Below are 27,209 nucleotides of genomic sequence, written 5' to 3' on the forward strand. Positions count from 1 at the left end.
CAAAGTCCTCGTGGGATGGAACATGTAACTTTCATCCCCGGACCGGAGCTTCAAGTTCACAAACAATGTCACGACACATGCACGTCGACAATAACTGATCTAGCCAAAAAGGCAAGATCATGCGTTTTCACTAGAGTATATATGCCAGTAGCCTCTCTATCGGCTAACGACTCCTCGATAGCTAGACCCCGCCGGCGCCGAGAGAGTCCACGACCAGCCCAAGCCACTGGAGAAATGCTAGAAGCAGGTTTTCCCCGACAATGGGAGAGGGAGACACTCTTAGGTGATGACTTAATCCGATCGATCGTCGCTACCTTGTGGAAGATCCGTCCTCGAGGCCACCGTACCGGCGTCTACCAACACAACCCACATCGGCCAGATCATGACGGAGCCAACATGTCTGCCGCGTGCACCAGGTCCAACTGATCCATGTCTGGGGAAATTGACGCGTTTCTGCATAGATCCAACACCGCTAGCAAATCATTCATCTACTCCACCACACCAAATTCGTGCGGCCTTCACCGACCAGTGCCCCGAGCTTGAGGCCTGTATAGGTCCATCATTGTGGTGCCCCTTGAGTGCCGACAGCCGAGTTCAAGGCCGTGTCATGTCGCATCGCAAGCTACACTGCCTGGTCCGCCACACCACCGAAAGGGTGCCGTTGGACCTCCCGGCCTCTCCAGCTGGATGGGACGACACGACCAGTCCCTCTAGTTGTGAGAAGACCTCCCTGCCTCCCCCGTCATTGGCAGCCGCGGCAACCTCAGGAGGCAACGAGAGGGTAGAGGTGAGGGGAGGCTGAGCACAAGGGATTCCGCAGGCAGCTAGTGGATGTGGGCAGCTTGGTAAGGAGCGGTGTGCGTGGTCGCCGATTCGGCCTAAAATTTGGAAGAGAATTTCTCTTTTCTTTTTCCTGCATCAACAAGGGATACATGTAAACTAATTTTTAATATGAGTACTAGGAATTTTTATCTTGATGTGTGGTCCTGGCATGTACGTACAAAGCCTGGTCCTCAAACATTTTCTCATATAAGTACCAATATTTTTATCTGGATGGATGGTCCCACCATGCACAACTGTATCTATAATTTTTTTTATGTTCCATGCCATTTTATTGTCATTCATATATGCTTTTGATACAATTTTTATCAAGTTTTTATTAGACTAACCTATTAATTCAGTGTTAAGGCCAATTCCCGTTTTTAGTATGCAGAAACAGTATTTTGGGCTGAATCAAAAATACGAAAGAAATACTTCTATAAATCCAATTGAGGCGTGCTTCATAAGCTAATTCACTTGGCACAAAAGTTTTTGAACCGTACAGAGTTTTGATATTTTATCCCTTTAGCTTTGTTCGGTTACACCTCCTCACAGGGGGATTGGGGTAGATTGGAGAAGGTTTTGACTTGTAGAGGGTGTAATCCCTGCCAAACCCTTCAATTTTCCCTGTCAACCGAACAGGCCCTTACGGAGATCCCGTGGCCTATTTTAAGGTGGATGGGTCTCAGATTCCATCAAATCAGAACAGCCCCCGAGAGTCAGATCTCATCTATGGGGAGGCTCTCGTCCTCATACACTACTTGGAAAAACCTTATACACAGAAGCTTATCAGTAGCACGGTCTAAAAAGGGGCGCTACTGCTAATTAGTAGTAGCGAGGGGTATAAAACCCACGCTACTACTAAGTTGATAGTAGTAGCGAGGGGTATAAACCCGCGCTGCTACTAAGTGATCTCCAGCATTGCCCCCGAGACAGGCCATAGTAGTAGCGAGGGGTATAAAACCTGCGCTACTACTAAGTAAATAGCTATAGCGCAGGTAAGACCCCCACGCTATTACTAAGCTTGTCCACTACTGCACCATCCACCCCGGCCCGATCCACTCCCACCAACCACTCTCTCTCTCACCTGTTCCTCGGTCCACCACACCCCGGCTCCTCTCCCCACAATCTCCTCGGCGCCGCCCCCACCCACGCCGCGCCGTCCGGTTCCGGCGAGCTCCGTCCACGCGCAACACTCCCCCAAGCTCCGCCCCTCCCTCCCCTCCGTGTTATTTGGCTAGGGTTTCGGGCGCCTCCCGCGTTCTTGCCCCACCTCTCTCTCTCGCGACCTCTCTGCCCCCGCCTCTGGTCTACCTCACCGCCGCTGCCGCCAAAGGTAGCTCCTCCTCCCTTCCTTCCCCTTCCTCCTTCGCACGCCCTTCTCTCTCCTCCTTCCTCCCGGCAGCCGGTGATGGTCGTGGACGAGGAGGAGCACCAGTCCCCCGCGCGGAAGCGCGAGCGCGAGGAGGGGAAGGGGTGCCTCACTGCTGGGGCTTGCCAACTACGCGGAAGAGGAGGAGGAGGAGCGCGGGGCCCCGAGGGGGCACGTGAACGGCCGGCCCCGGGAGGAGGAGGAGGAGGAAGACGATGGGGATGAGGAGGAGGAGGAGGAGGAGAGGAGGGCTCCGGAGAGGCGGCCCAGGCAGGTCGAGCTGCCCCTACCTCGACACCGTCAACCGACTAGCTTCGATCTACCATGTCCTTAGCGGCAGGAACAGGTTCGTTCTCGATCTACACACAAGCTCCCAATTTCTGGTCCTCTGTAGTCTGCACTATACTCAGGTCAAAATTGACTACTATTACACTTACTTTCAGTCCAGCCTAATCACTTCATGTAACTTAACTAGGATTAAATTATGTCTGAACAATTTAGCACACAGATGTCATAGTGTTTGATCTCTTAGGGGAAACCATGCTCTTAGCACTGTGCTGGGATGCACTTTTGTTCTGAAACTAGAGTTCTTCATGTGCAGTATGCTTCCCCAAGTGGATATATATATTCCCCAAATGTTCAGAATTACGCCTTGGTCTTGGCAAAGTCGAAAATTACGCCTTGCTAATAGTAATTCAGAATTGGAGATCTACCTCAATTGGCTGCTCTGCCTACTCGTTGCACCATACATCTCAGATGCCACATATTTTATTCACATTTTGCATTATATGTATAGAACGGAATGTCTGAAGAAGCATCTGCCAGTATCAGTGCTAGAGGGACTGAACGAACTTCAAATCATCGCTGTGCAATTCGAAGAGAAGATTTATACTGAAGCGACCAGTCAGGTAATTTAATCCGTCTACTCGAAGCAGAGCACAGTTTATTTTATTTTTAGTTATGGGGGTCAAACAAGGTTTATGGGCTAATAATAGAGCAGAACTGTCTCCAAATGTTGTAGAGGATACTTTTTAAGTCATGTTTAGTACCATGTATAAGGCGGTGGTCATTGCGACGACACACGTCAGGTCAGCTAATTGCTTCTGTTTCTTTCAACCAGTAGTACGTAGCAGCTATGGAGTGAGATGTGCTAATTAATTTGTACCACCGTACGCTTACAGAGTTCCCCTTTCTTTTCTTTTTATGTGTAATAGCCAAGATGATGTGCTTTACACTTACAACTCGTGCTGACTGAATCGGAGCAAGCCTCCTGCCAGTTCCACCATGTAACACTCTGCAGGTACAGCTCAAATATTGCTCTGTTTCTCCCAAATTTAGTCGATCAGATTTCTAGCTATCTTGTTCCTTTTAGTATGTTCCGACGTGCATGCATTCTAAAGCTGCGCATGCTTATATAAAACGCAAGCATGATCTCAGTCACATTGTATTCAGCTTGTGAACACATATATTTTACACGTACCCCTGTTTGTAGCAAAGAAGACTTCCTTAATTTTCTACCTGCTGACAGAGTTTCACATCTCAGGTTGTCGAAATAAGATAGTGCTCTGTAGTGCATTCCGATTCAGTTGGGTACCCTGGAGCCCCACCATCCTGCAGTAATTATTCATCCCATTGTCGACAATTACAAGATGGGACCCAACTTCAAGAGAGGCCAAATGGTTTCTCCATACGGCGGAACATCACAGTAGCATTTCCTTGTAAATTTCAGTGTTGCACTGTTTAATCAGCTGATCTCATTCTAAAAATTCAGTGATGGTGGTACCGAGTACAGAGTACAGAGTACAGACAAATGTGCAAAGCTCAGGCAGAATCAATGGCTGGGACTGGGAGATGTCGTTCCAAGTAGCCTCTTGGATGGTCGTCGTAAGTACCTTCACATTGAATTAGCAGCAAAGCCTCTTCATTTCGAGCAGTGATGTAGCCCGTATTGGTAAACTAGTGTTGGGGAACATAGCAGAAATTTAAAATTTTCCTACGTGTCACCAAGATCTATCTATGGAGAAACCAGCAACGAGGAGAAGGAGAGTGCATCTACATATCCTTGTAGATCGCTAAGCGGAAGCGTTCAAGAGAACCGGGTTGAAGGAGTCGCACTCGTCGTGATCCAAATCACCGGAGATCCTAGTGCCGAACGGACGACACCTCCGCGTTCAACACACGTACAGCCCGGAGACTCTCCCATGCCTTGATCCAGCAAGGAGAGAGGGAGAGGTTGAGGAAGACTCCATCCAGCAGCAGCACAATGGCGTGGTGGTGGTGGAGGAGCGTGGCAATCCTGCAGGGCTTCACCAAGCACCGCGAGAGAGGAGAAGGGAGAGAGGTAGGGCTGCACCAGGGAGAGGTCAAAACTCATGTGTTGGCAGCCCCAAAACCCTCAAGTATATATAGGGGGAGAGGGGGGGCTGCGCCCCCACCTAGGGTTCCACCCCTAGGGGAGGCGGCCAGCCCAAACCCATCTAGGGTGCGGCCAAGGGGGGGAAGAGGGGAAACTTGCCCCCCAAGTTAGGTGGGTGCGCCCCCTCCCCCAAACCCTAGGCGCCTTGGGCCCCTTGTGGGGGGGGGGGGGCGCACCAGCCCACCTGGGGCTGGTCCCCTCCCACACTTGGCCCATGCAGCCCTCCGGGGATGGTGGCCCCACTTGGTGGACCCCCGGGACCCTCCCGGTGGTCCCGGTACGTTACCGATAAAACCCAAAACTTTTCCGGTGACCAAAACAGGACTTCACATATATAAACCTTTATCTCCGGACCATTCCGGAACTCCTCGTGATGTCCGGGATCTCATCCGAGACTCCGAACAACATTCGGTAACCATATACAAACTTCCTTTATAGTCCTAGCGTCATCGAACCTTAAGTGTGTAGACCCTACGGGTTCGGGAACCATGCAGACATGACCGAGACGTTCTCCGGTCAATAACCAACAGCGGGATCTGGATACCCATGTTGGCTCCCACATGTTCCACGATGATCTCATCGGATGAACCACGATGTCAAGGACTCAATCGATCCCGTATACAATTCCCTTTGTCTAGCGGTATAGTACTTGCCTGAGATTCGATCGTCGGTATACCGATACCTTGTTCAATCTCATTACCGGCAAGTCTCTTTACTCGTTCTGTAACACATCATCCCGTGATCAACCCCTTGGTCACATTGTGCACATTATGATGATGTCCTCGAGTGGGCCCAGAGATACCTCTCCGTTTACACGGAGTGACAAATCCCAGTCTTGATTCGTGCCAACCCAACAGACACATTCGGAGATACCTGTAGTGCATCTTTATAGCCACCCAGTTACGTTGTGACGTTTGGTACACCCAAAGCATTCCTACGGTATCCGGGAGTTGCACAATCTCATGGTCTAAGGAAATGATACTTGACATTAGAAAAGCTTTAGCATACGAACTACACGATCTTTGTGCTAGGCTTAGGATTGTGTCTTGTTCATCACATCATTCTGCTAATGATGTGATCCCGTTATCAACGACATCCAATGTCCATGGTCAGGAAACTGTAACCATCTATTAATCAACGAGCTAGTCAACTAGAGGCTTACTAGGGACATGGTGTTGTCTATATACCCACACATGTATTTGAGTTTCCTATCAATACAATTGTAGCATGGATAATAAACGATTATCATGAACAAGGAAATATAATAATAACTAATTTATTATTGCCTCTAGGGCATATTTCCAACAGTCTCTAATGGAGTCATGTACCTAGGGTAGGGTCACAGACCTGATCTAAGTACCCTGCCCAAGGACACCCTTAGAAGAGATCACCTTCCAGTCGACCTACGAGGACTCACTCGACTGACTTGAAGGACTCGACCACGAAGACTCACTCGACCACCAGAAGGTCAAGAGGCACTCTGCACTGCAATGGTCTGTAATTAAGTAGACTTTATGATAGTAAAGACACTTTATGTGGGGCGTTACCAGTAACGCCCCGGACTTAATGTACCTTAAACCCTCCATTACGTGGGCTGGCTGGGGTCCTGGCGCACTCTATATAAGCCACCCCCCTCCACAGGCAGCGGGGTTCGACACCTTGTAATCCATATACACATAATCCACTCGACCGCCTCCGGGCTCCGAGACGTAGGGCTTTTACTTCCTCCGAGAAGGGCCTGAACTCGTACATCTCTTGTGCTTACAACCTCTCCATAGCTAGGACCTTGCCTCTCCATACCTACCCCCACTCTACTGTCAGACTTAGATCCACGACAGTTGGCGCCCATCATGGGGTAGGTGTTTTAGCGATTTTGTGGAGAAGTTGCGGTTCTTCCGAGTACTTTCATCATGGTAGCTGCTGGAGTTTTGGTCGAGGGTCGAGAGATTCGTCTCGGTGCTCTCACCTTCGTCGCCGACGACTCCGCCTGGCTCCGGGAGGCTCCACTCGACGTCGATGCGCTCCCCGTCCGCGGTGCGACACATTTTCGCGCATGTGTCCGCGGCGTTCTGCTGCGGCAACCGTCGACCCCATATCGGTCGACTCCCCTATCGACCGCCCTCCCGGTCTCCCGCCAGCGCAAGCGCTCGGGTCGGTCGAGGCTTCAGCGGTGGGTGAGACACGCGGTGGCACGACAGACGGCCACCACCCAAGTTGCGGCAATCGAGCCCGACGAATCTCTCTACGGCCTGTTCGATCTGGCTCCGTAGAGACTGCATCCGAATGCGATAGCAGTGATCCAGCGGCGGAAATCCTGATGGTCGACGGGCCTCGCAGCCCCCCCTGGCTTCGCCCGTGATGGTGGGGCAGGCGACGGAGGCGACCCTACACGAGACCACGAAGAGTACCAGCCCGAGCCACTCGACTCTCTGCAAAGAGAAGAACTTCGCCGCAGGAACATGGATGCCCTGCATACTCCCATCGCAGGAGAAACCCCCGAGGCTCGAGCCTTGGAGGAGGCACGTTTGGCCAATTTGGCCGAACGCGCTCGCCTGGAGAATCTTCAGGGAGCACTCGACGAGCGCGCGCGGCAACGAGTTCCCGACACCAGTCGACGTCAACTCTTCCCGCCGACTCAGGTATATCGAACCCCAATCCAGAATTTAGCAGCTGCGACCCGTATTGCAGAGTCCATCCAGCCCTCTCAGTCGGAAGCTGGCAGAGGCCTGATGCAGATCAGGGATCTGCTCCGGGCAGCAGGAGATCAGAATTCGGCTGTGTCGCAGTCGCGCAACAGAATTCACAGTCGATCCGTCGCTGTGAATACGGTTCAGTCGGCTCACAGTCCCAGATCGCCTCCGTGGCGTGAAGGGCGCGAGAATCGGCGAGACCAATATGAAGACCGACACGACCGAGATGATAGGCGTCGAGTGCCCAATTCCCCTCCGAGGGGTGGGTCTTGCGCTCCTCGGCAGCAAGATGACAGACGTCAGCTCAGTGCGGGGCGAAGAGTTCCAGTCGACCCCAAAGAACCAGGCTTCGACGCGCGATCCATTATCGTGCAAGGCTTGGTCGACCGGAACAGAGCCCATCGAGGTGGACTCGACAGAGATGCGCCTACGGGCAGTCGAGTGCACGTTTCCGGTCCGGAATGTTTCAGCAGAGCTATCAGAGCCACAGTGATTCCTCCCAATTTCAGGTTGGCAACAGGAGTCAGCAAGTTCACCGGTGAGTCTAAGCCTGAAACTTGGCTTGAGGACTACCGAGTGGCAGTTCTGATTGGTGGTGGGAATGACGAGGTGGCCATGAAGCATTTGCCCCTCATGTTGGAAGGTTCTGCCAGAGCGTGGTTGAATCAGTTACCTCCTAGCAGCATTTACACTTGGGAAGATCTGTCCCGAGTGTTCGTCAGAACGTTTGAAGGAACTTGTAAGCGACCGGCTGGATTGATGGAGCTGCAAGTCTGCGTGCAGAAGACCAATGAGTCTCTCAGGGAGTATATTCAGAGATGGATCACTTTGCACCGTACTGTGGAGAATGTGTCTGATCATCAGGCAGTCTGCGCCTTCAAGGATGGTGTCAAGAACAGAGAATTGAGTTTGAAATTTGGTCGAACCGGTGACATGACCTTGAGTCGGATGATGGAAATTGCTACCAAGTACGCCAACGGTGAAGAAGAAGACCGACTCCGAAGCGGCAAGCACAAGCCGAGCCAGTCGGAGAAGGGAAACACCAGTCGGAAACAGAAGCGGAAGGCTGAACCGGCAGCTCCTGGAGAGGCTCTGGCCGTGGCTCATGGAAAGTTTAAGGGGAAACCAAAAGGATCCTGGAACCCTAAGAAGGTAAAGGATAAAGAAGGGAACGACGTGATGGATATGCCGTGTCACATCCACACGAAGAAAGACGAAGAGGGGAATATCATTTACCCGAAGCATACCACTCGCCAATGTCGACTCCTGATCCAGCAGTTTTAAGGAAAACAGTCTAAAGACAAGGAAAAGGAGTCGGACAAGGCCGAAGACAAGGAGGACAGTGAAGAAGGATATCCACATGTCAACTCCACTCTGATGATCTTTGCAGATGTGGAAAGCAAGAGTCGATTGAAAGTCATTAACCGCGAGGTGAACATGGTTACCCCAGCAAAAGCAAATTATCTGAAATGGTCCCAAACACCCATCACATTCGACCAATCTGATCACCCGACTCATATTGCCACCCCTGGGAGGCAAGCTTTGGTGGTCGATCTAGTTGTCGAAGGCACTCGACTGACAAAAGTGCTGATGGACGGTGGTAGCGGGCTGAATTTGCTGTATGCAGACACACTGAAAGGAATGGGCATTCCGATGTCCCGACTGAGCGCCAGTAACATGAGCTTCCAGGGAGTTATACCAGGGAAGAAAGCCGAGTCACTCGGCCAAATAGCTCTGGACGTGGTGTTTGGTGATTCGAAACATTTTCGCAAAGAGAAGTTGACGTTTGAGGTCGTGGATTTTCAGAGTGCATATCATGCCATTTTGGGGAGACCAGCTTATGCACGGTTCATGGCTCGACCATGTTACGTGTACCTCAAATTGAAGATGCCCGGCCCCAAAGGAGTGATCACTGTCACCGGTGATCGGAAAAAGGCAGAAGAGTGCTTTCAGAAGGGCTCAAAGATTGCTGATTCCCAGGTGACAGCGGTCGAGTTTGAAGAATACAAGCAAAACGCAGATCCGAGTGATTTGCTACGATCCAAGAAACCCGCCACAGAATCTGCATTTCAGTCGTCCGGTGGGACGAAGCCTGTTCACATTCACCCGACCGACCCCGATGCAGCTCCGACCCACATCTCCACAACACTCGACCCGAAATAGGAAGAAGCGCTCATCCAGTTCCTCCGTGAGAACTGGGACATTTTTGCATGGAAGCCCGCTGACATGCCAGGTGTTCCCAGGGGACTGGCTGAGCATCGCCTAAGAGTCGACTCATCAGCAAAACCAGTCAAAGGGCATCTTCGGCGGTCCGCCGTCCAGAAGAGAAAAGCCATTGGTGAGGAAGTGGCTCGACTATTGGCGACAGGATTTATCCGAGAGATATACCACTCCGAGTGGCTCGCTAATGTCGTCATGGTTCCTAAGAAGGACAAATCGCTCCGAATGTGCATTGATTTCAAGCACATCAACCGGGCCTGCTCGAAAGATCATTTTCCTCTCCCTCGCATAGATCAAATTGTTGACTCGACCGCGGGATGCGAGAGATTGTCTTTTCTAGACGCCTACTCCGGGTACCACCAGATCCGTCTGTACGGACCCGACGAGGTAAAAACAGCTTTCATCACTCCATTCGGGTGCTTCTGCTATATCACCATGCCATTCGGCCTCAAGAATGCCGGAGCGACATTTATGCGAATGATTCAGAAGTGTCTACTCACTCAAATCAGTCGGAATGTGGAAGCGTATATGGATGATATCGTCGTCAAGTCACTAAAAGGTTCCGACCTGCTCACTGACCTCGCCGAAACATTTGCCAACCTCAGAAGGTATGATATCAAGCTCAATCCATCAAAGTGCACATTCGGAGTTCCTGGTGGCAAGTTACTCGGCTTTCTCGTTTCCGAGCGAGGGATCGACGCTAATCCAGAAAAGATCGGCACTATTCTCCGAATGAAACGCCCTGTGCGAGTGCACGATGTCCAGAAGCTTACTGGATGCTTGGTCGCATTAAGTCGATTCATCTCACGACTCGGCGAAAAGGCATTGCCTCTTTACCGACTGATGAAGAAGGCAGACAAGTTCGAGTGGACTCCCGAAGCTGATGCAGCGTTTGCCGAGCTAAAAGCTCTGCTCTCCACCCAGCCGGTGCTTGCTGCTCCAATCAGCAAAGAGCCTCTGTTGCTTTATATCGCAGCCACAGGACAGGTCGTCAGTACAGTGCTTATGGTCGAGCGGGAAGAAGAAGGAAAAGCTTTCAAAGTTCAGCGCCCAGTGTATTATTTGTCTGAAGTCTTGACTCCATCCAAGCAGAGATATCCTCATTATCAGGAGCTTGTGTATGGAATATACATGACCACAAAGAAGGTTGCTCATTATTTCTCTGATCATTCCATCACAGTCGTCAGCGACGCTCCACTATCAGAGATTCTGCACAACAGAGATGCAACTGGTCGAGTGGTGAAATGGGCGATTGAACTTCTTCCCCTTGATATCAAGTTTGAAGCAAAGAAAGCCATTAAGTCCCAGGCAATAGCAGATTTCCTCGCCGAGTGGATTGAACAGCAACAGCCGACTGAAGTTCACTCGGAGCATTGGACCATGTTTTTTGATGGCTCTAAGATGTTGAATGGTTCCGGTGCTGGGGTTGTCTTGGTTTCCCCCAGAGGAGATAAGCTCAGATATGTGCTCCAGATTCACTTTGATTCCTCCAACAATGAGGCAGAGTACGAGGCCCTCTTATACGGATTGCGCATGGCCATTTCACTCGGCGTCCGTCGCCTGATGGTCTATGGCGATTCAGATTTAGTGGTCAACCAAGTGATGAAGGAGTGGGACGTGAGAAGCCCAGCCATGACTGGATACTGCAGTGCAGTGAGGAAGCTGGAAAAGAAGTTCGAGCAGTTGGAGCTCCATCATATACCCCGACTGAAAAATCAAGCAGCTGATGATCTAGCAAAGATAGGTTCCAAGAGAGGGGCCATTCCGAGTGGTGTGTTCTTGGAGCATATACGCACTCCATCAGTCAAAGAAGACCCTTTTACCGAAGAAGCTCCACAGCCCAAGAGTGCCACAGATCCGACTGAGGTTGAAGTCCCAGCAGTAGTCGACTTGGTCATGGAGGTCTTGGTGGTCATTCCCAACTGGACAGTTCCGTATATCGCGTATATCCTGAGAAAAGAGCTCCCGGAGGATGAGGAAGAGGCTCGACAGATCGTCCGTCGATCTAAAGCCTTTACCGTAATCAAAGGACAGCTATATAGAGAAAGCGCGACTGGAGTTGGTCAGAAGTGCATAACACCAGAAGAAGGTCGAATCATCCTTAATGATATCCACTCGGGAACCTGTGGTCATCATGCGTCCTCTCGGACCATCGTGGCCAAAGCATACCGAGCCGGATTTTACTGGCCAAAGGCGAATGAGATGGCAAAGGAAATAGTGGATAAGTGCGAGGGATGTCAGTTCTACTCGAATATGTCGCACAAGCCTGCATCAGCTCTGAAGACCATTCCACTCGTCTGGCCTTTCGCAGTATGGGGGTTGGACATGGTCGGTCCTTTGAGAACAGGGTGAAGTGGCTTCACGCATGTACTGGTGGCAGTCGACAAGTTCACCAAGTGGATTGAGGCTAAACCAATCAAGAACCTTGACGCCGGTGCTGCTGTTAGCTTCATCAGGGAATTGATATTCAGATATGGAGTCCCGCACAACATCATTACGGATAATGGGTCGAACTTTGACTCGGAAGAATTCAGGGATTTCTGCAATTCTCAAGGCACACGAGTCGACTATGCTTCGGTCGCCCATCCGCAGACGAATGGACAAGCAGAGCGAGCCAATGGCCTGATTCTCAAGGGGTTGAAACCCCGACTGATGCGTGATCTCAAGCATGCAGCTGGATCTTGGGTCGACGAACTTCCCTCGGTGCTTTGGGGACTGCGGACCACACCTAATCGGTCGACCGGAAGAACTCCATTCTTCTTGGTCTACGGAGCTGAAGCAGTCTTGCCGAGTGATCTTCTCCACAATGCTCCTCGAGTTGAGATCTACAACGAAGCAGAAGCTGGACAAGCGCGGCAGGACGCAGTCGACCTTTTAGAGGAAGAAAAGGAGATGGCTCTGATCCGATCGACCATCTACCAACAAGATTTGCGTCGTTTCCATGCCAGAAATGTGAAGGGTCGAGCCTTCCAAGAAGGAGATTTAGTCCTCCGAGTGGATCAGAAGAAACCACACAAGCTTGCTCCTTCTTGGGAAGGACCCTTCATCGTCACCAAAGTTCTCCACAACGGGGCGTACCGTCTTTACAACGTCGAACATAATATCGACGAGCCCCGAGCTTGGAACGCGGAACTACTTCGCCCATTTTACACTTTAGTTTATCACTCGGATGAGTTGCAATAAAGTACTCATGTAGTTCATGGATTTCAAAATAATAGTGTCATAGTTCCTCCATAATTTTTGTCACTTTTTATTTTTGTCCAATAAAATTTTCCCCTCAGTGGGTGACTTAGCCACGAATCCATTTTGCCTAAGTTTGTAAAAATCCTTACTGAGTGGTGAGCCAGACTCCCACTCGGAGGCTTAGCTGCGAATCCGTTTCGCCTAAGATATAAAAATCCTACCGAGTGAAGAGCAAACCTCTCGCTCGGGGGCTTAGCTGCGAATCCGTTTCGCCTAAGATATAAAAATCCTACCGAGTGAAGAGCAAACCTCTCACTCGGAGGCTTAGCTGCAGCCCAGTGCTCGCCTAAGTTATAAAAATCCTACCGAGTGGTAAGCCAGACTTCCACTCGGAGGCTTAGCTGCAGTCCAAGTACTCGCCTAAGAAGTAAAAATCCTACCGAGTGAAGAGCAAACCTCTCACTCGGGGGCTTAGCTGCAGCCCAGTGCTCGCCTAAAATATAAAAATCCTACCGAGTGGAGAGCAAACCTCTTCCACTCGGAGGCTTAGCTGTAGTCCAAGTACTCGCCTAAGTTATAAAAATCCTACCGAGTGGTAAGCCAGACTTTCACTCGGGGGCTTAGCTGCAGCCCAGTGCTCGCCTAAGATATAAAAATCCTACCGAGTGAAGAGCAAACCTCTCACTCGGAGGCTTAGCTGCAGTCCAAGTACTCGCCTAAGTTATCAAAATCCTACCGAGTGAAGAGCAAACCTCTCACTCGGAGGCTTAGCTGCAGTCCAAGTACTCGCCTAAGTTATCAAAATCCTACCGAGTGGTAAGCCAGACTTCCACTCGGAGGCTTAGCTGCAGTCCAAATACTCGCCTAAGTTATAAAAATCCTACCGAGTGAAGAGCAAACCTTTCACTCGGGGGCTTAGCTGCAGCCAAGTGCTTGCCTAAGACATAAAAATCCTACCGAGTGAAGAGCAAACCTCTCACTCGGGGGCTTAGCTGCAGCCCAGTGCTCGCCTAAGATATAAAAATCCTACCGAGTGAAGAGCAAACCTCTCACTCGGAGGCTTAGCTGCAGTCCAAGTACTCGCCTAAGTTATCAAAATCCTACCGAGTGAAGAGCAAACCTCTCACTCGGAGGCTTAGCTGCAGTCCAAGTACTCGCCTAAGTTATCAAAATCCTACCGAGTGGTAAGCCAGACTTCCACTCGGAGGCTTAGCTGCAGTCCAAATACTCGCCTAAATTATAAAAATCCTACCGAGTGAAGAGCAAACCTCTCACTCGGGGGCTTAGCTGCAGCCCAGTGCTCGCCTATGACATAAAAATCCTACCGAGTGAAGAGCAAATCTCTCACTCGGGGGCTTAGCTGCAGCCCAGTGCTCGCCTAAGATATAAAAATCCTACCGAGTGGAGAGCAAACCTCTCACTCGGGGGCTTAGCTGCAGCCCAGTGCTCGCCTAAGATATAAAAATCCTACCGAGTGAAGAGCAAACCTCTCACTCGGGGGCTTAGCTGCAGCCCAGTGCTCGCCTAAGTGGATTATGGAATAAGTCGACTGCAGTGAGCGTCTTGCTTTGAACCTACAAAAGACATTTCAAGCCAAAAGCAATCATACTCAAACATCGAATTCAAGTTCGGAACGATACCTAAAGGAACCGAAAGTGCTCAGGCGCTAAGCCTATTAAGGTTTATCGGTTACAACTCCACTCGGCATACCGAGGCAAATTTAAAGCGTCGAGCTTAAAAGAAGTTTTTTACCCCTCCTGTGGAGGGCTGGAAGGTGCAACAAACTCATCAAGATCAATTCCATCTGCGATCCGAGTGGCAGCAGCAATGAAAGTTTCCATAAAGGACCGGAAGTCGTGTTTCTTGGTGTTGGCCACCCGGAGGGCCGCCAGCTTGTCTTCTTGCGCATCTTTGCAGTGGACTCGGGCCAGACACAGAGCAACATCTGCACCGCACCGAGCCGAGGACTTTTTCCACTCCTGCACTCGACCAGGGACTGTGTTCAAGCGAGCCATCAGCGACTCGAGGTCGTGCTGGAGTGTCTCCCCGGGCCAGAGCGTTGAGTCGATGCGAGATGTGGCGACCTTCAGCCTTGCGAGATAGTCCACGACAGCTGCGACACGGGACTCCAGTCGGAAAACATTCATGGCAACTTCATCATCCACCGAAGAATTGACGGGGTCAAGGTTTGGTTCCAGCCGGCTAGTCTCTTCTTCAAAGTCTTGACAAAATTCTGCAAGGGCGATCACCGAGTCAAGGCAACGGTCGAATGGAAAAATCACAGTTGAAAATGATTGTTGAGCATAAAGGTTTACCTTCAAGCATAAGGAACAGCTTCTTGGCAAGACCATTCAGGAAGGCCTCCAGATCATTTTTCTTCTCAAGAGCAGCTTTCAGATTGGTATTTTCTTGTTCAAGCTTGGTGACTGAAGCTAACTTCTCGTCGGCAAGCTTGATCCTCTCAGCTAGTTCAAGGTCTTTTTTCTGTTGGGCCTCCTTCACCTTACCTGCAAGTTACAGCAAGATCAGATTTTGAAACAAATAAAGGGAAAAGGCAGTCGTCGAGGTCTCACCAAACATACCTTTGGTCTCCTCCTTTGCCTTCGTCAGATTCTCCTGAGCCAGCTTCAAATCCAGCTCGAGCTGAATGTGCTTGTTTTCCAGCTCAGTGTAGCGAGCCGCAAGGTCACAGGATCTCTGGGAAGAATCAATCGACTAAATGTCATTCGACCGTAGTCTCGGGGACTACACCCAGTGGGTGCACTCAGCGTGCCCCCACTAATCCTGTTGAAGACAGAATCGACCAGTCGACCTCAAAAAAAAACAAGATGTATTCTTTAAGACTGTAATCGACTGCAAGCAGTCGACCACAATCTCGGGGACTACACCCAGTGGGTGCACTCAACGTGCCCCCACCGGTTTGCGAAATCCATTTGCCGTAGTCGAATGACGGAAAGACTGAACTTATAAAGCCTAAGGCCGACTGCCAGCAGTCGACCTTAGCCTTGGGGACTACACCCAGTGGGTGCACTCAGCGTGCCCCCGCTAACACGGAGTTTAAATCGACACACCCAATGGGTGATTACTATAAATTCTGGAAAGAAAAGTTTTTGATAGCATATCCTAACAGAACAAGTGGTGGTCGACTGACCTGAACATTGCTTTGAAGGGCGGAACTAGCGTCGTAAGCTGCCTGGCTCGCATCCTGGATGGTCTTCAACTGCTCCATCATGATCCCTGCCTGGCGTATCGCCTCCTTCGCGGCGCCAGCTTGGTCCTCTGGGACGTGGTGCGTCATGAAGAGGGAGGGCTGCAGAGCACTCGTCAGCGGATCTGCGAAGGACACAGTGTGTCGAGTGGTGTTCTCTTCCTCCGCGACCAGGGTCTCAGGCACCGTCACATCCTGGAGCACCCTGCCGGTAGACGCTTTCCTACTCCTTCTGTGCTTTAGCGGTTCCTCATCTTCATCATCATCAGGGAGAGTGATAACAACATTGGATGGAGCTACAGAAAAGAATCAGAGTCAGAGATCATGAGTCAGTCGACTAGAAACGGTGTTAAGAGTACAGTACCAGGTTTTGAGGTTGATGCGTCCTCCATCTCATGGTCGTCAGCCCGGGCTGAGGTCTCAGAAGTAGCAGCACTACAACTCCAAGGAATCAGTCGACTAACTCCAGCGCCAACCAGAGATAAAGTTCATACAAAACAAGAAGAATTAAGCAGCATGATTACCCTGATATGGTGGGGATGGACACCTTCATCTTCGGCAGGAGCTTGGTCGGCTTTGACGGGGCCACCCTGGGCTGCTTCGACGCCTTTTCAGTCAGCGCCGGAGAGGTGGTCCGAGGGCGCTTGGTCGACTGTGTGACAGTCGCAACCCCCTTGCCACGTTCAGTCGCAGGGTCATGGACAAGCTTTGACCGCCTTTCCGAGCGCGGTGGAGCAACCTCCTCCTCCTCCTCTTCCTCGTCCTCACCATCATCATCATCATCGTCATCATCGTCATCATCATCATCATCATCATCCTCAGTGGCATCCGAGTCCCACTCCTCCTCCTGGCTCTCGCCCCCGCTCGCTTCTCCCTCCTCAGTCGGAGCCTGTGCTCCGTTGGGCATCGAGTACAGCTCAGTGAGGGCCTGATAGACATCAAGACAAAGATCAGTCGACCGATCGGCAGAGAAAACAGAAATAAATGTGACGAGAATACAATGGGAAGTGGAGCAGACATACCTTGTTTGGATCACTGTGACAGTCGAGTGGAGGAATCCTTCTGGCTCCGCGAGGGTTATCCTTGTTCCCAGTAACAGCGGCCATCCACCTTTCCAGAGTGGCATCGTCGACTATTTCTGGATTGACCCGAGTCACATCCTTAGTCCCACAGTACAACCACATGCAATGGCTCCGGAACTGAAGAGGCTGGATACGACGCCTAAGGAAAACCTCCAGGAGATCCATACCCGTCACTCCATCCCGAACCAACTGAACTACACGCTCCATCAGCATCTTCACGTCAGCTTTCTCCTCCGGAATCACCTTCAGAGAGGAGGGCTTGTTCACTCGGCCCATGGTGAACTGAGGGAGTCCACTCGACTGCCCCGGCGTCGACTAATCCTGGCAGTAGAACCAGGTCGACTGCCAGCCTCTGACTGACTCGGGAAATGTCATGGCTGGGAAGGTGCTCTTGTTCCTCACCTGGATCCCTAGACCCCCACACATTTGGACAACTCGGGTTTTTTCGTCACCTGGGCTCGCCTTCTTCACGGTCTGAGAGCGACACGTGAATATGTGCTTGAACAAACCCCAATGCGGTCGACAACCCAGGAAACTCTCACACATGGACACAAACGCGGCAAGATAGGCGATAGAATTCGGGGTGAAGTGGTGGAGTTGCGCTCCAAAGAAGTTCAAGAAACCACGGAAGAAAATGCTCGGCGGCAAAGAAAATCCGCGGTCGACATGGGTAGCCAGAAGCACGCACTCACCCTCTTCCGGCTGGGGCTGCCACTCTTTCCCCGGAAGCCTCGCAGCTCCATGAGGGATCAGGCCCTCGTTGGCCATGTCGAGGAGATCCTTCTCCGTGATGGTCGACTAGATCCAATCTCCCTGGACCAGCATTTCGGCAGGCGAGATCTAGACGAAGACCCACCACGACTGGTGGATCTCCCCTTCGCCTTCTCTGTCGCCGACGCTTTCTTCGCGCGTTCCAACGCTGCCGTCTTCTCCTTGACCATGGCCGCCGGCGGGACGCGCGAGGAGAAGTTGTGCAGAGGCGAGAGCGAGCGCGTTGGGAGGAGACGAAGCGAACAGAGGGAGAATGCTGAGGCACTGTTCAAAAAACCCTCGCCGGGCGCATTTATAAGATCCCTTCCGAGTGGATGACAGGTGGGCCCGGTCGATCTAATCATATCCTGAACAGTTACGCGGACGCGATACGTGGCGGAAAAAGCGGCGCGGGGATTGAGGCGTCTATGCCCTGTCCCGTCCGAACACCGCGGTCCGCCCCGCTTCGCGCGCTTCCCCAAATTTCGCATCCCGCGGAATCCGTGAACGGCAGATCGATCTGCCAAACGCGGGATTTCCTGCGATCCGTCGCTCGGAAATCGGCAAAGTCCAAAAGATCACTCGACGAAGGAAAAGAATGGATCGAGTCGACTGAAGAAAAGTTGCTCACTTTCAACAAAGAGATTTTTTTAGTTCTAAACAACGCACGACCAGTATGCGAAGGCTAATCGGAAACAACGTCAACTCCTTCATCACTCGAGCCTCAATCCATTCGGGGGCTAATGATGGAGTCATGTACCTAGGGTAGGGTCACAGACCTGATCTAAGTACCCTGCCCAAGGACACCCTTAGAAGAGATCACCTTCCAGTCGACCTACGAGGGACTCACTCGACTGACTTGAAGGACTCGACCACGAAGACTCACTCGACCACCAGAAGGTCAAGAGGCACTCTGCACTGCAACGGTCTGTAATTAAGTAGACTTTATGATAGTAAAGACACTTTATGTGGGGCGTTACCAGTAACGCCCCGGACTTAATGTACCTTAAACCCTCCATTACGTGGGCTGGCTGGGGTCCTGGCGCACTCTATATAAGCCACCCCCCTCCACAGGCAGAGGGGTTCAGCACCTTGTAATCCATATACACATAATCCACTCGACCGCCTCCGGGCTCCGAGACGTAGGGCTTTTACTTCCTCCGAGAAGGGCCTGAACTCGTACATCTCTTGTGCTTACAACCTCTCCATAGCTAGGACCTTGCCTCTCCATACCTACCCCCACTCTACTGTCAGACTTAGATCCACGACAGTCTCCCACTTGCACTAGAGTCAATAATCTAGTTCACATCGCCATGTGATTAACACTCACAGGTCACATCACCATGTGACCAACATCCAAAGAGTTTACTAGTGTCACTAAACTAGTTCACATCATCATGTGATTAAGACTCAATGAGTTCTGGGGTTTGATCATGTTTTGCTTGTAAGAGAGGTTTTAGTCAATGGGTCTGCAACATTCAGATCCGTATGTACTTCGCAAATCTCTAGGTCATATTGTAAATGCCGCTTCCACGCTCCACTTGGAGCTATTCCAAATGGTTGCTCCACTATACGTATCCGGTTTGCTACTCAGAGTCATTCGGATAGGTGTTAAAGCTTGCATCGACGTAACCCTTTACGCCGAACTCTTTATCACCTCCATAATCGAGAAACATGTCCTTATTACTCCAAGGACAATTTTGACCGCTATCTAGTGATCCACTCCTTGATCACCTTTGTACTCTCCTGCCAGACATGTGGCAAGGCACACATCAGGTGCGGTACTCAACATAGCATACTGTAGAGCCTACATTTAGAGCATAGGGGACGACCTTCGTCCTTTCTCTCTTTTCTGCCGTGGTCGAGCTTTAAGTCTTAACTTCATACCTTACAACTCAGCCAAGAACTCCTTCTTTGATGATCCATCTTGAACACCTTCAAGATCATGTCAAGGTATGTGCTCATTTGAAAGTACCATTTAGCATTTTTGATCTATCCTCATAGATCTTGATGCTCAATGTTCAAGCAGCTTATTCCAGGTTTTCTATTGAAAAACACCTTTCAAATAACCCTATATGCTTTCCAGAAATTCTATATCATTTCTGATCAACAATATGTCAACAACATATACTCATCAGAAATTCTATAGTGCTCCCACTCACTTCTTTAGAAATACAAGTTTCTCATAAACTTTGTATAAACCCAAAATCTTTGATCATCTTATCAAAGTGCATATTCCAACTCCGAGATGCTAACTCCAGTCCATGGAAGGATCGCTGGAGCTAGCATACCTTTTAGCATCCTTAGGATCGACAAAACCTTTCTGATTGTATCACATACAACCTTTCCTTATGAAAACTGGTAAGGAAACTCGTTTTGACATCCATCTACCAGATTTCATAAATGCAGCTAATGCTAACATGATTCCGATGGACTTAAGCATCGCTACGGATGAGAAAAATCTCATCGTAGTCAACTCCTTGAACTTGTGAAAAACTCTTCGCCACAAGTCGAGCCTCATAGATGGTGACATTACCGTCCACGTCCGTCTTCTTCTTAAAGATCCATTTATCTCAATGGCTTGCCGATCATCGGGCAAGTCCACCAAAGTCCATGCTTTGTTCTGATACATGGATCCTATCTCGGATTTCATGGCTTCTAACCATTTGTCGGAATTTGGGCCCACCGTCGCTTCTCCATAGCTCGTAGGTTCATTGTTGTCTAGCAACATGACCTTCAAGACAGGATTACTGTACCAATCTGAAGCAGTACGCATCCTTGTCACCCTACGAGGTACGGTAGTGACTTGATCCGAAGTTTCATGATCACTATCATAACTTCTACTTCAATTGGTGCAGGTGCCACAGGAACAACTTCCTGTGCCCTGCTACACACTTGTTGTAGTGATGGTTCAATAACCATATCAAGTCTCCACCATCCTCCCACTCAACTTTTCGAGAAAAACTTTTCCTCGAGAAAGGACCCGGTTCAAGAAACAATCCCTACTGCTTTCGGATCTGAATTAGGAGGTATACCCAACTGTTTTGGGTGTCCTATGATGATGCATTTTATCCGCTTTGGGTTCGAGCTTATCAACCTGAAACTTTTTCACGTAAGCGTCGCAGCCCCAAACTTTTAAGAAATGACAACTTAGGTTTCTCCAAACCATAGTTCAAACGGTGTCGTCTCAACGGAATTACGTGGTGCCCTATAAAGTGAGTGCGATTGTCTTTAATGCCTAACCCATGAATGATAGTGGTAATTCGGTAAGAGACATCATGATACGCACCATATCCAATAGGGTGCAACTATGATGTTCGGACACACCATCACACTATGGTGTTCCAGGCGGTATTAATTGTGAAACAATTTCCACAATGTCTTAATTGCGTGCCAAAGCTCGTAACTCAGATACTCATCTCTATGATCATATCATAGACATTTTATCCTCTTGTCACGATGATCTTCAACTTCACTCTGAAATTACTTGAACCATTCAATAATTCAGACTTGTGTTTCATCAAGTAAATATACTCAGTATCTACTCAAATCATCCGTGAAGTAAGAACATAACGATATCCACTGCGTGCCTCAGCACTCATTGGACTGCACACATCAAAATATATTACTTCCAACAAGTTGCTTCCTTTTTTCATTTTACTGAAAACGAGGCTTTCAGTCATCTTGCCCATGTGGTATGATTTGCATGTCTCAAGTGATTCAAAATCAAGTGAGTCCAAAACGGTCCATTTGCATGGAGTTTCTTCATGCATATACACCAATAGACATGGTTCGCATGTCTCAAACTTTTCAAAAATGAGTGAGTCCAAAGATCCATCAACATGGAGCTTCTTCATGCGTTTTATACCAATATGACTTACATGGCAGTGCCACAAGTAGGTGGTACTATCATTACTATCTTATATCTTTTGGCATTAACATGTGTATCACTACGATCGAGATTCAATAAACCATTCATTTTATGTGCAAGACCATTGAAGGTATTATTCAAATAAACAGAGTAACCATTATTCTCCTTAAATCAATAACCGGTATTGCGATAGGCATAATCCAATCATGTCTATGCTCAACGCAAACACCAAACTCGATGGTAGAGGGAGCGTGCGATGCTTGAGCACATCAAGATTGGAAAACACTTCCAACACATATCGTCAGCTCACCTTTAGCTAGTCTCCGTTTATTCTGTAGCCTTTTATTTCGAGTTACTAACACTTAGAAACCGAACCGGTATCTAATACCCTGGTGCTACTAGGAGTACTAGTAAAGTACACATTAACATAATGTATATCCAATATACTTCTATAGACCTTGTCAGCCTTCTCATCTACCAAGTATCTAGGGTGATTCTGCTCCAGTGGTTGTTCCCCTTATTACAGAAGAACGTAGTCTTGGATTTGGGTTCAACCTTGGGTTTCTTCACTAGAGCAGCAGCTGATTTGCCGTTTCATGAAGTATCCCTTCTTGCCCTTGCAATTTTTGGAACTAGTGGTTTTACTAACCATCAACAATTGATGCTCCTACTTGACTTCTACTTTTGCGGTGTCAAACATCGCGAATACTTCAAGGATCATCATATCTATCCCTGATATGTTATAGTTCATCACGAAGCTCTAGCAGCTTGGTGGCAATGACTTTGGAGAAACATCACTATCTCATCTGGAAGATTAACTCCCACTGGATTCAAGTGATTGTGGTACTTAGACAATCTAAGCACAAGCTCAACAATTGAGCTTTTCTCCCTTAGTTTGTAGGCTAAGAAACTCGTCGGAGGTCTTATACCTCTTGACGTGGGCACGACCCTGAAATCCCAATTTCAGCCCTCGAAACATCTCACATGTTCTGCGATGTTTCGAAATCGTCTTTGGTGCCTCTACTCTAAACCATTTAACTGAACTATCACGTAGTTATCAAAACGAGTATGTCAGATGTTCGCAACATCCACAGACTATGTTCGAGGTCCAGCACACCGAGCGGTGCATTAAGGACATAAGCCTTCTACGAAGCAACGAGGACAATCCTCAGTTCACGGACCCAGTCCGCATAATTGCCACTATCAACTTTCAACTAAATTTTCTCTAGGAACATATCTAAAACAGTAGAACTAAAGCGCGAGCTATGACATAATTTGCAAAGGACTTTTGACTATGTTCAGGATAATTAAGTTGATCTAATGAACTCCCACTCAGATAGACATCCCTCTAGTCATCTAAGTGATTACATGATCCGAGTCAACTAGGCCGTGTCCCATCATCACATGAGACGGACTAGTCATCATCGGTGAACATCTTCATGTTGATCGTATCCTCCATATGACTCGTGCTCAAACTTTCGGTCTCTTGTGTTCCGAGGCCATGTCTGTACATGCTAGGCTCATCAAGTTAACCTAAGTGTTTCGCGTGTGTAAATCTGGCTTACACCCGTTGTATGTGAACGTAACAATCTATCACACCCAATCATCACGTGGTGCTTCGAAACGACGAACTTTCACAATGGTGCACAGTTAGGGGGAACACTTTCTTGAAATTTTAATGAGGAATCATCTTATTTACTACCGTCGTTCTAAGCAAATAAGATGTATAAACATGATAAACATCACATGCAATCATAATAGTGACACGATATAGCCAATATCATTTTGCTCCTTTTGATCTCCATCTTTGGGGTCCATGATCATCATCATCACTGGCATGACACCATGATCTCCATCATCATGATCTCCATCATCGTGTCTTCATGAAGTTGTCTCGCCAACTATTACTTCTACTACTATGGCTACCGGTTAGCAATAAAGTAAAGTAATTACATGGCGTTGTTTAATGGCACGCAGGTCATAGAATAAATTAAGACAACTCCTATGGCTCCTGCCGGTTGTCATACTCATCGACATGCAAGTCGTGATTCTTATTACAAGAACATGATCAATCTCATACATCACATATCATTCATCACATTCTTCTTGGCCATATCACATCACATAGCATACCCTGCAAAAACAAGTTAGAAGTCCTCTAATTGTTGTTTGCATGTTTTACATGGCTCCTATGGGTTTCTAGCAAGAACGTTTCTTAGCTACGCAAAACCACAACGTAATATGCCAATTGCTATTTACCCTTCATAAGGACCCTTTTCATCGAATCCGTTCCGACTAAAGTGGGAGAGACTGGCACCCGCTAGCCACCTTATGCAACAAGTGCATGTCAGTCGGTGGAACCTGTCTCACGTAAGAGTACGTGTAAGGTCGGTCCGGGCCGCTTCATCCCACGATGCCGCCGAATCAAGATTGGACTAGTAATGGTAAGCATATTGAACAAAATCAACGCCCACAACTACTTTCTGTTCTACTCGTGCAAAGAATCTACGCAATAGACCTAGCTCATGATGCCACTATTGGGGAACATAGCAGAAATTCAAAATTTTCCTACGTGTCACCAAGATCTATCTATGGAGAAACCAGCAACGAGGGGAAGGAGAGTGCATCTACATACCCTTGTAGATCGCTAAGAGGAAGCGTTCAAGAGAACGGGGTTGAAGGAGTCGTACCGTCGTGATCCAAATCACCGGAGATCCTAATGCCGAACGGACGGTACCTCCGCGTTCAACACACGTACAGCCCGGAGACGTCTCCCATGCCTTGATCCAGCAAGGAGAGAGGGAGAGGTTGAGGAAGACTCCATCCAGCAGCAGCACAATGGCGTGGTGGTGGTGGAGGAGCATGGCAATCCTGCAGGGCTTCGCCAAGCACTGCGAGAGAGGAGAAGGGAGAGAGGTAGGGCTGCATCAGGGAGAGGTCAAAACTCATGTGTTGGCAGCCCCAAAACCCTCAAGTATATATAGCGGTAGAGGGGGGGCTGCGCCCCCACCTAGGGTTCCACCCCTAGGGGCGGCAGCCAGCCCAAACTCATCTAGGGTGCGGCCAAGGGGGGGGAAGAGGGGAAACTTGCCCCCCAAGTTAGGTGGGTGCACCCCCTCCCCCAAACCCTAGGCGCCTTGGGCCCCTTGTGGGGGGGGGGGGGCGCACCAGCCCACCTGGGGCTGGTCCCCTCCCACACTTGGCCCATGCAGCCCTCCGGGGATGGCGGCCCCACTTGGTGGACCCCCGGGACCCTCCCGGTGGTCCCGGTACGTTACCGATAAAACCCGAAACTTTTCCGGTGACCAAAATAGGACTTCGCATATATAAATCTTTACCTCCGGACCATTCCGGAACTCCTCGTGATGTCCGTGATCTCATCCGGGACTCCGAACAATATTCGGTAACCACATACAAACTTCCTTTATAGTCCTAGCGTCATCGAACCTTAAGTGTGTAGACCCTACGGGTTCGGGAACCATGCAGACATGACCGATACATTCTCCGGTCAATAGCCAACAGCGGGATCTGGATACCCATGTTGGCTCCCGCATGTTCCACGATGATCTCATCGGATGAACCACGATGTCAAGGACTCAATCAATCCCGTATACAATTCCCTTTGTCTAGCGGTATATTACTTGCCCGAGATTTGATCGTCGGTATACCGATACCTTGTTCAATCTTGTTACCAGCAAGTCTCTTTACTCGTTCCGTAACACATCATTCCGTGATCAACCCATTGGTCACATTGTGCACATTAGGATGATGTCCTACCGAGTGGGCCTAGAGATACCTCTCCGTTTACACGGAGTGACAAATCCTAGTCTCGATTCGTGCCAACCCAACAGACACTTTCGGAGATACCTGTAGTGCACCTTTATAGCCACCCAGTTACGTTGTGACGTTTGGTACACCCAAATCATTCCTACGGTATCCGGGAGTTGCACAATCTCATGGTCTAAGGAAATGATACTTGACATTAGAAAAGCTTTAGCATACGAACTACACGATCTTTGTGCTAGGCTTAGGATTGGGTCTTGTCCATCACATCATTCTTCTAATGATGTGATCCCGTTATCAACGACATCCAATGTCCATGGTCAGGAAACTGTAACCATCTATTGATCAACGAGCTAGTCAACTAGAGGCTTACTAGGGACATGGTGTTGTCTATGTACCGACACATGTATCTGAGTTTCCTATCAATACAATTGTAGCATGGATAATAAACGATTATCATGAATAAGGAAATATAATAATAACTAATTTATTATTGCCTCTAGGGCATATTTCCAACAACTAGCTCTTTGTGTGTGCTAGTACCTAACGATCTCATCCTTGTATGATTTGGACATATGCTAGAATTTATTCATTGCATCAAGGGGTTAAGCCCAGTAGTTTTGGGTTTCTACAGTTCCAAGGGGATTCAGAGTTCCACCTCCGAGTATTTGGATCTTATCTAACCATGCTCTAAGATTTAGATGTGTTGGGGAATGGGGATTGCTAGTTCTTGCTGGGTAATCAGAATAATGTTAGGGTTTTCCTCAAGGATGTCGGACACTATTTACAGTATGTTAAATGCAGACAATGTTGTTCATTTATGAGAATTAATTATTTACCTAGTGGATCCCCAATTGTATATTTGTCCCTATCAATGCAAATGCTAAGCCATGTTCGACTTTTACTGCTCTACATTATATTTTCACTGCCTGAAGGGGTTAGTATGCTCCTTGTCTTTTTCACTGATTGTCTTTTTCATCGACATGCACCGCATTATTTTTCCGTGTCATTCTTCTTAAGAATCTGACGTTTCTGAACCTGTGTTGGTAATGCTGCAGGGTTCTGGTGGCGATGCCGATGATCGTCGAGAGGTTCGTGGACTGGACGGTGTCATGGCTGCTAATGTACGGAGAGGCGAAGCTGCTGCTCGTCATCTACCTCTGGCACACCAACACACGGGTAAGCAGTCGGTCAGACACCCCGAGCCCGAGAGATGATCAACATTTCAGATAAACTTGATTCGGTATGTGGCCAATTCTGAATCTGAATCTTAATGGTGTTCGGATTTCAGGGCGGGGCACGTGTACGATGGCTTCCTCCATCCGCTGTTGTCGTGGCACGAGGTCGACATCGACTGGGGCCTGCTTGAGCTGAGGGCGAGGGATGTGACGGTGTCACAACTTAAGGCGGTGGCTGCCATCGGTCAAGTGTGGCTCGTCAAGGCTGCCCGCTGTGTTTCGTCACAGCTACATGCCATGAGATCAGGCCGGGAAGGCGCCACACATTGACGAGTGAGCCAATTTTTGGATCGGACCATAACAACGTGTCCCAATCTCTGATGTCTAGAAGTAGTGGTAAAGTTTTGAATTTGCATGGCAAGAACCACTTGCGTAGGTAGCTGACACGCACAACGCTGTGTTTACACTCTTACTTATGTAAAAGATATGTACAATGAAGAACTGTGATAGTAGATACGACAATTGTGTGATAGAATGGAATTGATTGATTTTATTTTTTTAATTTCTAATAAGTTAGTAGTAGCGTGGGAAAAAACAGCTCGCTACTAGTATTTAGGATACTAATAGCGTTGGTATT

General features: G+C 49.0%; 1 long non-coding RNA gene across 2 annotated transcripts; it reads left to right on the plus strand.

Annotated features, from left to right (window-relative positions):
- The first annotated feature begins 1,878 nt into the window (after positions 1-1,878).
- Positions 1,879-26,638, plus strand: LOC123040400 (uncharacterized). 2 transcript variants are annotated; one of them, XR_006418154.1, is made up of 4 exons: positions 1,879-2,537; positions 2,988-3,491; positions 3,735-4,075; positions 26,453-26,638. It is a non-coding gene; the product is annotated as an uncharacterized lncRNA (long non-coding RNA). The 2 variants fall into 2 exon arrangements; XR_006418155.1 differs by lacking the exon at positions 26,453-26,638 and having other exon boundaries at positions 3,735-4,194.
- Positions 26,639-27,209: the final 571 nt, after the last annotated feature.

Source organism: Triticum aestivum, chromosome 2B, assembly GCF_018294505.1.
Source record: "Triticum aestivum cultivar Chinese Spring chromosome 2B, IWGSC CS RefSeq v2.1, whole genome shotgun sequence".
Taxonomy (NCBI): domain Eukaryota; kingdom Viridiplantae; phylum Streptophyta; class Magnoliopsida; order Poales; family Poaceae; genus Triticum; species Triticum aestivum.